Consider the following 8,797-nt stretch of genomic DNA (forward strand, 5'->3'; position numbering starts at 1 on the left):
GCGGATTATTTTGTAACTTTAGATATGTATAGTTCATATAGTTTTTCATACTTAGCAATAAAGTTTAAAGCTTTCAGAGAGTTGAGGGATCAATAATAAATGACGAAAAAAACAGTATTCTTAAACACTCTACGCCAGATAATCAAGCAATAAGTTCTTAACTTGTAGCAATTACTTTGATTGTTATTTGCAGTAACAGCAAAGAATTTCGTAAACTTTGCTTAAATATTTATGAAGATATGGACATTTTTATAAAAAAATTAATTTCTTTGTCTTACGTTATTTTGCTATATGAAAAGAATGAACGTCTTTGATCAAATGCCACGGCGTGATTAGAAAATCAAAATACAAGTTACTTATTGTAAGAAAGTGAAAAATTCTCTCTAAGGAAAAGCGAAAACATTTAAATTTACGTAAAAAATTGCTTTTAATTATTTTCGTGCTGCATTTGCTATAATTGATGATTTTTCAATTTTTAATAATTTTCTTTTCAAAATCCTTACTCAAAGATCACTAGCGAATATTTTTTGTATTTTTTATGTATTACCCATTGGCAAAATGGGTCTTGTTTTGGGTTTTATGGCGTGCGCACTTAATTTGGACGTCATCACACTTTTCAACTGTGTTCGAGAGTAAAAGTATACAGTGCGCATGCGTCGTTATTGCATGCGTTGCTACGGCGACTGCTGCTGTTTAATAATACTTTTAGAATTCTTTTTTTCTTTTTTTTTTCACCAGCAGTCATTCTTAACGTATTTACATAATAATAATTGAAAGTATTTTTATATTCTTCTTTTTTATTAACGTATAGTTACTGTCTTGATGGTAATTTTAAGATAAATATGAATAATTGAGAGAGAAAAATATTTTGTGATGTCTTGAAACACTTATATAGCCAGGATTTGAAAACCAATCCGACGACAGACATCAATTGAGNTAATAATAATTGAAGTATTTTTATATTCTTTTTTTTATTAACGTATAATTACTGTCTTGACGGTGATTTTAAGATAAATATGAATAATTGAGAAGTATTTTGTGACGTCTTGAAACACTTATATAGCCAGGATTTGAAAACCAATCCGACGACAGACATCAGTTGAGACAGTTCGTGGTTCGAAATGTTGTGTCGTTTATCGGAGTCAAACCAGAAAAAAAGCATTTGACCAATGGCTAATCAGTGATCGTAAAAAGCGATCACAACTTTTTTGAAGCTTTTTGTAAGCGTGCTTTTTTTTTGTTTGTTTTTATTTCAGAATTCTAAAGAAGAGTGTCAAAATCATTATTATAGAACAACCTATATATACAATTAAGTTGAATAATAAATCAATATTGAAAAAAAAATGATTGGGGTCTATTTCTCATATTGTTTCCTGCAGGCATAATAACTATATAAATAAATGTTAATAACAATCACACTGATAAAACTGTCTAAATAAACTCACTATTTTATTTATTTTATATTTTGTAAAATGGCGTAAACTAAAGTGCATGTAAACTGAAAATATTATGAAATTACTTCAGAATATGGATTTATTAATTATTGTAACTAATCTGAATTTATAAACTAAATTTTAATAAATAATAAATAACTAAATTTTAATAATAGTCACACTGGGCAGGGATAGCGTGATTGGCAGGGCGCTGGACTATCGTTCGTGTGAACGGGAGTTCGAATCCATCAAGCTGAAGGCTCCCCTTGTAGCTAATGGTGACTGGTGCTGACGGGTCACAAAGTCCTTCATGTTCCCATAACAAATTATACCTCTGGGGGTACTGGATTGGAAATCGATCGTCCTCTGATTCAGGTCAAAATTATGATCTGTGGATGAATGAATGGATGTATGAATGGGTCCTCTCTATAAACTGGTTTGACGTATGGGTGTGGCAGAAGTCGAATTCTTCGCCATAGATGGAGCCCCTGGAAAACAAGAACAATCGCAACACTTGCTTTAATTGCCTATGACAACAACAGAATCAATAAAAGTCACTTCTCATCGACTTAACCGTGAGAGGTTTTCTAGTTTTTTTTCTTTACATGCAACGTAAATTCAGGGTAGTTTCATTCAAAATGTTCTCCGCGAAAACGAGTTTGTAACAAAACTTAATCCATGAATACCAATGTCTTCTGGGTTGGGTTCAAAATTAATACTAATGGATCAAAATCAATAATATCGATGTACCCAATAATCCGATATGGATAGACTGTTTAACGCTGGTGATAAGAGCAGAGGATTCAAATAAATAAATTTTAAAAAAAATTTCATTGATTCCAATTCTGAGTAACTATTTATACATAACACAACCCCGTTTTTTTTTTCGTGAAAAAAAATTATTATTATTTCGGTTACAGTTTTAGAAAGTAAATTGAAGAACTGAAATTCTACAAATACTTCTAGAAATGACACATGATTTCATTTCAAAATTTAATTTAAAAAAACTTTTTGTTAACTTTCAAGTAAACAGCTAGATGATTATAAATAAATTAAAATTATACAGTAAAAAAAGGTAATTGTGTGTAACAGCCTTGCTTTGGCTAAAAATAAAAAATAAAAAAGTATTTTGAATCGCTTGCCCGGAAAGCTATTCTTGTAATTTATTTTATCCTAAATAAAGTAAAATTGAATAATTTTTTTATTTATTCATTATTTAATTATTCACTCGTTATTTTCGGAATGAAGAAATTAATTCAAAAATGCTTCTATTCTTTCCCTACTTAATTCAAATATTTTTTTTCTCTAATTACAACCATATTATATTTTTTCTATAATTAATTCGTACGTTGATTTATCCGTAATTGAGTTCTATATTTAACCCTACTCCAATTATATCACACATTTATTCTCCCTTATCTTAATAAATATTATTCCATAAATAAAACCATACATATGCAGTATACTCTCAATATCTCAAAATTAAAGGATAGTTAAAAAAATATTCGAGATAGCGAGTTTTCGAAATAGCAACTTCAGAACTAAATATGTTTTAAAAAGTAGAAAAAAATATATTTAGAGTAATATTCTAAAATATTACTCTAAAAAGTAGAATCATGAAGCATAAAAATAACTACTAATAAATATGCATGTAATGATGGTAAGTCTAAATATAACAATCATAATTTTATTTTTAAAAGTGAGATAAATAATTATGCATTAAATAGAAAAGAATTGATATAAAATAAATTAACATTGCGACTTCTCCGAAAAATTTCGTTCTCTATTTCGAAAAAAAATCGACATAACAAGATTTTCAGAAGAAACCCTTCGACATAAGAATTCAAATTAGCATAAGTGGATAAATAATGCCAAGGAAAAAAAAGATTTTTTTGACATAATATTTTTTTTGAGATATCGAAGTTCGAAATATCGAGAGTATTCATTATTTGAGTATTTTTAAATCGTTCACTCGCTAATTAACTTGTATCTTCATTCATCCTACAATTCTTTAAAATATTGAATGAATTTAACGTTTAGTTTTAACAATGTAACATAAAAACTGTTTAGTTGTTCCGTATTTAATTCAATAAAAAAAAGAAGAAAAATTAATTTAATTTTCTGAGAAAAAGATTTCATAAAGATCTGCTTTTTAGGATCGTTTCCCAATTTTTCAGTTTTTTCAGTCGAATTAAATTAAGTATAGCATATCGTTTTCTAGGTAATTAATTGTTCTGCAGTTGTTCAAAGTTTTTCATATGTTGCAGTATTAAAAGCGAGCCTCAGGCAATATGAAACACTAATATTTAATAAAATCAGAGTGAGTTTTTGAAATGTTTATTTTCTCTATCAATATTCCGGATTTTTTTTTCTTCGTATAATTCCTTTCTTTTTGTTTGCCAACCTTGTACTTCTAATCTATGTTTGCAATAAGAAAAGGAAGTTAATATTTGCTATAGTATTTATCAAACTCTACTATACCCAATATTAGCCCAAAGCTTCCAACAGCCTACACTTTAAATCTAAAAAAAAAATAATTCACTTAAAATAAATCAGAGAATTTGAGATTCAATAATTTACGCAATTTTTATTTCTAGGCTTGACCTCAAGGAACTAAATTTATAAATTCTTCTCTACCATTTATAACGACTCAAGATTTTTCGCTTTACTAGAAAAAGTAAGTAAAAATATTTGTTTACAGTTCTCTGAAATATTAAAACAATGTATTATATATCACTGCCCATTTGAGCTTTGACGAATTTGGCTTTTATCTTGTGTATTGGAATTCGGGCTCAAAAATATCTTACTGATCTCAGACCTCTTTAACCCTTTGACGAAAAATATTAATTAAATACAATTTTAATACTTTTTTTATTATTTAATATTCATTTAGGTCAATAAAGTGAAAAATATCATATTTATGGTTATGAAATACAGTATGAAACACCAGTAAATTTTAAATCTTCTTTATAGTACCAGTAAATTTTAAATCTTGTAAATTTTAAATCTGCTTTAAATCTTCCAAAAAAAAAAGTTTTTTCTTTTTTCTTTTTCAAATTTGTTCTTATTTACAGTTATTTATATCTAATAGAAGCAGTTATTCTTCATTGAAGTTTCTTTTAATTTATAAAATCAATTCTTGATAAATTTTTGAATGTGAAGGAAATTTTTTCAAACGAATTTTAGTATTTTATATTTTAGTGCAAATTTAATTCCGATAATGTAACAGATATTTTTAGTAACTATTAGATTGTTTTTTATAGTTAAAAAAATACCAAGAAATATTTTTGCTTGTACTTAGAGAGTCAGAAAAAATATATATAAAAGGAATACCAGTGTTCCATCTGCATCAAAGGATTAAGAGAAGGCTATACCTCGGGAAAAATCAGTAATGGCAAATTCTCTTCCACTTACGTAAGTTATTTTAAATTTGAAGTATAGGAAAAGTGAGTTACAAGTTAACTTAGATTAAATCATAGAGCTTTAATTGCTAGAGTTTTTCAAGATATCAAAATGCAAACAAATCATGGCAGAATTACTTGGGATTACTCAATGGGGAAGTAATTCCGTCATAATTTGCATTTTGATGTCTTAACAAGCTTTTCTCAGCAATTGAAACTTCAGGGCTAACTCAAGCTTAACATTAACTCACTTTTCTCTTAAGGCTCTTTTTCGAAGGCTCCATCATTATATGAAATTATGCTTTTTTGCGAATAATATGAGTAGGGGAAAAATGGGGGTTCTGCCTCACTTTGGAAAAAGATATTGCCTCACTTTAGGTCTATGACCACGCAACTTCAGTCACTACCTTGAGCTACTGCCTCACTTGTAGAATCTCCAAGTGAGGCAGTAGCTTAGCTCGAGGTAGTGACTGAAGTCGCGTGGTCATTGACCTAAAGTGAGGCAATATCTTTTTCCAAAGTGAGGAAGAACCCCCATTTTCCCCCTACTCATATGCTATTTTCAAAAATGCTATTTTCAAAGTTTGCTACAGTCAAAAATCATTATGAAAAAAATCATTAAGGGAACCAAGCTTTCTCTTGACTAAAAAAAAAAAATTCCTTTCCTACAAAATAATTTATCCATGAATACAGCTAAACAGCTGTAAGACTGTTTTTCGATGTCCCTGCCGGCATATAATTTACCGTTTTTCAGACATTTATATGCCATTTTTACTACTGTTAGCGCCCTCTATACCAATTACAGTGAATTCGCGATAACTCGAATCTGATAGGACTGACGAAAAACTTCGACGTATCGGAAGTTCGACTTACCGTTAGTTTCTGTTTTGGACTTTCAAAATATTGTCGGATTATTTAATTAATGCTTATTAATTACAAATCTTCTAAATGCTTACAATATTTAAGATCATTTTTCTGAGAAACCATTTACGATAAGACTGTTTGAAACACTTTATGATACCCTGATCCATCGGCTGCAACTTTGCTGTTGTGTTTGGCGGGAGAACCTGCAAGTTTACTGCTTTCAAATTAGTTAGATCACTATGCGCTGTGCATTTATCCATAAAGAGTATCACTTTTCTCTTTTTAGCGNTCGATGTCCCTGCCGGCATATAAGTTACCGTTTTTCAGACATTTATATGCCATTTTTACTACTGTTAGCGCCCTCTATACCAATTATGAAGTTTTTTAAATATGGAAATCGTGTTGTCATTTGTAATCTAATTTTTCCAATACTTGAACAGACGCTTCCACACTGCATTGTTTGGACACATAGAAATTTTCAAAATGTAGTATTATTTACGGATCTTAAGGCTGTTTTTCGAAGGCTCAGTCGTCATATGAAATTATGACTTTTTTCCAAATAATATGCTATTTTCAAAACAGCTGAAGTTTGCTACAATCACTCATAACTGTTAGGCGAAGCTTAGCCTGTCTAAAGCCGGCGCTGTCTATGCTGAAAATGACGCAAAACGTTAATAAGGAGATACACCGCAGTTTTCTGCAAATGAAAAGCGTTTGTGGTCTAATTTTTTAACATTAATTAACTTACACCAATGCTGCATTATCTGGGCTCATAAGACTGAGAATAAATCACCGATTTTGATAATCTCATTTTGGAGGGAAAATGTCACCAAATTGGCGATTTTTTAATAATTTTTAAAATATTTAATTTATGTGTGTGTTCCAAAGTTCAAATAATTCGTCACTGCAAGATGACATATTTAGTTTAAAATACTCGCTTCGTTTCAAGTGTAAAACACTTAAACAGTGGCTGTTTTTATTTCCCTTGGCGACAGAGCTTCGGAAAACCTTGTTGAGGAGTAAAATGGAGTCTTCCAATGGAGGGGGAAAAACAGAATTTGCCATGAATGATTTTCCCGCGGTATATCGTCCTCTTGGGTGAACTTCAAAGCCAGATATAAACTCATCTGCTCCAAAAGAATATGCAATTCATTTTATTTTTAAGCGAAATTCTTTGTTTTGATGCAGTTTTTAGTTTTTAAAGCGGCGGCTGACATAATTGCTTTATCGTGATTAAATTGTTGGGTGGAATTGCAAACAATCACAACAAACACACCCATGGAAGAGAAAAGAATGATTTATATAATATTATGCATTTGATACATAGTTATGAATCGAAATTAGCAACACAGAAAGGAAGGTTAAGGCCAAGATGGTGACCTAGATTGGGCAGAGAAGAAATCTATCTAAAATTTTCTGAATAGGAGAGGGTGTGGGAATGATTCTTACTAAAGGGTGGGTCAGAGATTGGACAACGAATAACCTAGAAACGATGCACAATACATTTTAAAAATTTTATATTATTTATTTTTTTAATTTAAAGTAGTTATAGCCAGGCTGGAAAACCCGCGACGCTCGTGCCACAGTGCGCCATGGTCGATTTTTTTAACAGTGGCACGCGAAGAATTGTTTAAAAATAGTAAGAAAAAGAAAAATATGGTTTTCAAGAACTTTGCAAGAGCTTCAGTTTGAGCCTCGATGTCTCAGAGGACAGAGCGTTCGCCTTCCAATGAGGTGAACCGGGTTCGAATCCGAGCGATTGCTGTTCGCTACAAATTCCGCATCTGGATTGCACCGACCACAGTGCTGTCGTAAAATATCCTCAGTGGTAGAGGGATGATGGGTTAGAGTCTCCTTGCCGCCAGGCTAAACGTGGGAGGTTCTCGTGGTCTTCCTGTCCATGTAATGAAAATGCGGATTTGTTCCATCAAAAAGTCCTCCAAGAAGGCAAAATTTCTCCCAATACTTGATCCAGGAGTTCCCTTGTCTGCTGGCTTGGCTTTAAAATTACAAGGCTACGAAGTTGAACATTAGTAGTCGTAAACTCAAAATATTGGGTCGGCTGTTGAACGACTATTATAAAATAAAATAAAATGTCTATGCAAGATTTTTGCTACACCAGTAACGACCGTCTAAGATTTTTGCGAGATTATATCTACACGAAAGTTTGGCTACATTTGTCCCCGTAAGATTCAATTCGCTCACGATTATGTCTACACGAAAGTTTGGCTACATTTGTCCCCGTAAGATTGAATTCGCTCAAGATTATGTCGACACAAAAGTTTGGCTACATTTTTCACCGCAAGATTCAATTCGCTCAAGATTATGTCTACACGAAAGATTGGCTACATTTGTCACCGTAAGATTCAATTCGCTCCAGATTATGTCTACACGAAAGTTTGGCTACATTTGTCACCGTAAGATTCAATTAGTGCAGGATTATGTCTACACGAAAGATTGGCTACATTTGTCCCCGTAAAATTCAATTCATGCAGGATTATGTCTACACGAAAGATTGGCTACATTTATCACCGTAAGATTCAATTCGCTCCAGATTATGTCTACACGAAAGTTTGGCTACATTTGTCCCCGTAAGATTCAATTCGTGCAGGATTATGTCTACACGAAAGATTGGCTACATTTATCCCCGTAAGATTCAATTCGTGCAGGATTATGTCTACACGAAAGTTTGGCTACATTTGTCCCCGTAAGATTCAATTCGTGCAAGATTATGTCTACATGAAAGTTTGGCTATATTTGTCCCCGTAAGATTCAAATCGTGCAAGATTATGTCTACACGAAAGTTTGGCTACATTTGTCCCCGTAAGATTCAATTCGTGCAAGATTATGTCTACACGAAAGTTTGGTAACAATTGTCCCCGTAAGATTCAATTCGTGCAAGATTATGTCTACACGAAAGTATGGCTACATTTGTCCCCGTAAGATTCAATTCGTGCAGGATTATGTCTACACGAAAGTTTGGCTACATTTGTCCCCGTAAGATTCAATTCGTGCAAGATTATGTCTACACGAAAGTTTGGCTACATTTGTCCCCGTAAGATTCAATTCGTGCAAGATTATGTCTACACGAAAGTTTGG

The 8,797-nt window shown here is 31.8% G+C and overlaps 1 protein-coding gene across 1 annotated transcript in view; it reads left to right on the forward strand.

The window, feature by feature from the left end:
- LOC107454045 (ecdysone receptor) overlaps positions 1 to 8,797 on the forward strand; it is a 320,420-nt gene that overhangs the window by 79,895 nt on the left and 231,728 nt on the right. The window contains exon 2 of the mRNA XM_071181001.1: positions 4,031 to 4,110. The gene's annotated coding sequence lies outside the window, so the exon portion shown is untranslated. The remainder of the gene's footprint in view (positions 1 to 4,030; positions 4,111 to 8,797) is intronic.

The sequence above is a fragment of the Parasteatoda tepidariorum genome, chromosome 5 (genome assembly GCF_043381705.1).
Source record: "Parasteatoda tepidariorum isolate YZ-2023 chromosome 5, CAS_Ptep_4.0, whole genome shotgun sequence".
NCBI classification, from domain to species: Eukaryota; Metazoa; Arthropoda; class Arachnida; order Araneae; family Theridiidae; genus Parasteatoda; species Parasteatoda tepidariorum.